We start from the raw sequence: 1,816 nt of genomic DNA on the forward strand, positions 1-1,816 counted from the left end.
TGTTGTTATATCCCAGCTCCCTGGCACATAGCAAACACTTCACCTTGTACAAAAGTAAAGACAGCTTAACGCAAATTGTATTGCACCATCAGTATTATGAAAATACATCTTCTGTAGAAATTTACATACCTTGTTGGGAGGAATAAGATCAAAATGTTCCCACACAGGAGAGGACATCCTCCTCTTCTTAGCTGGCTCCATTCTCTCCTCACTCTCCAGAACGTCACATCATCACTACCCGAGGCTCCGAAGCACTTTTTCGGTAAATTAAACGTGTTTGTAAGCTAATCTGTAACTACCGTCCTTAGCTAGGTCCTGAGACCTAGCTAGCTAAGATGAGCACTTGGCTGTTGGGGAAACTTGATTTGTAAAGTTTGTTTAGCTAACCCGTGCAGGTGAATAAATTTACCCTGACTAAAGAAATCAAGAGAAACGCCCCAGGCTGCTCAGTCACTAATTACCTTTACTGTACTTTTAGTACAAGTATTATTCTGTAAAAGCAACAGGCTGCACTCTGCTTCAGCTCCTGTGCAGAACTGATTATTAAATATCTTCAAACAACAGCATGTTTTCAGTCTCTTGCAACATCTGTAAAGACAGTAATGTGGAGGTAAGCATCAACGACACAGAGCTCTCAGTTCTCACTCCTTTATTCATCTCCAACATCAACTGCGCATATCGCGCTACAAAACACAGGAACACACTTCCTATACACTGGGTGTGAGTGGAGCCCTCTAGTGGTCCACCACACATGCCCCCCGAACACCCAGCAGAACTAGTCCAGGACCTGGGGCTTAAGCAAACGGCCGGAACGGCTGAACTGGGGGGGTGGGGAACTGACCGAGGGCAACCCAGCGAGGCTGGCACTGGCGGTCTGAAAAGCTGCAGACGACACGGACTCCGTTGATTTTGGGTCGCTCCTGGGGGAAAAAACAGAATCCATCAGCCCGGTGGCAGGTGGGCGGCCGCGGCGAGGGGCCTGGGCCGGGACCACCTGATCCTCTTGCATAACATGTGCAGGCTTAAGTCTGTCAACAGAGACAATTTCCTGCCGACCACCAAAGTCCAAAATGAAATGTTTGTTGCCTGGTTTAAGAACCCTGTATGGCCCGTCATATGGTGGACGCAGCGGAGTCCTATGGGCATCGTGCCTGACGAAAACGAAACGAGCAGAGTCCAAAAGTGTCAGGCAGGCAGTGGTGCACAGGACCAGGAACAGGAAATGAGTCTCTTGGGGGGCGAAAAGGCAACAAAGAGGTATCGAAACATGGGGGAGGGCTCTCTGGTAAGAATTCCCCGGGGACCCGGAGAGGCTGGCCGAGGACCAGTTCAGCCGGGGAAACCCCGAGGTCTTCTTTAACCGCGCTACGCAATCCCAGCAAAACCCACGGAAGACGGTCGACCCAGTCGCCACTTGTTAAGGAAGCACCGAGCGCGGCCTTAAGTGACCAGTGAAACCGTTCGCACATCCCATTAGCTTGCGGGTGGTATGCTGTGGTGCCATGGACCTTGACTGCCAGGCCGTCAGCCATAGCAGACCAAAGCTCGGAAACAAACTGGGGGCCCCTGTCCGAGGTAATGTCAGCAGGGGGGCCGAAACGTGAAACCCACGTTGACAAAAATGCCCTGGCCACTGTCGCCGCTGTCGTGGATGCCAGGGGTACCGCCTCTGGCCACCTGGTTGTGCGGTCCACCACAGTCAAAAGGTGCGTGAAACCCTGTGACTGCGGCAAGGCACCAACCAGGTCCACATGAACGTGATCGAAACGCCTACACAGAAAGGTTCGGTTGTGTGTGCCGGTGGATTTTCGAGCGT

This window comes from Pundamilia nyererei, unplaced genomic scaffold (assembly GCF_000239375.1).
Source record: "Pundamilia nyererei isolate P.nyererei 1_Seehausen unplaced genomic scaffold, PunNye1.0 scaffold00079, whole genome shotgun sequence".
Lineage (NCBI taxonomy): Eukaryota > Metazoa > Chordata > Actinopteri > Cichliformes > Cichlidae > Pundamilia > Pundamilia nyererei.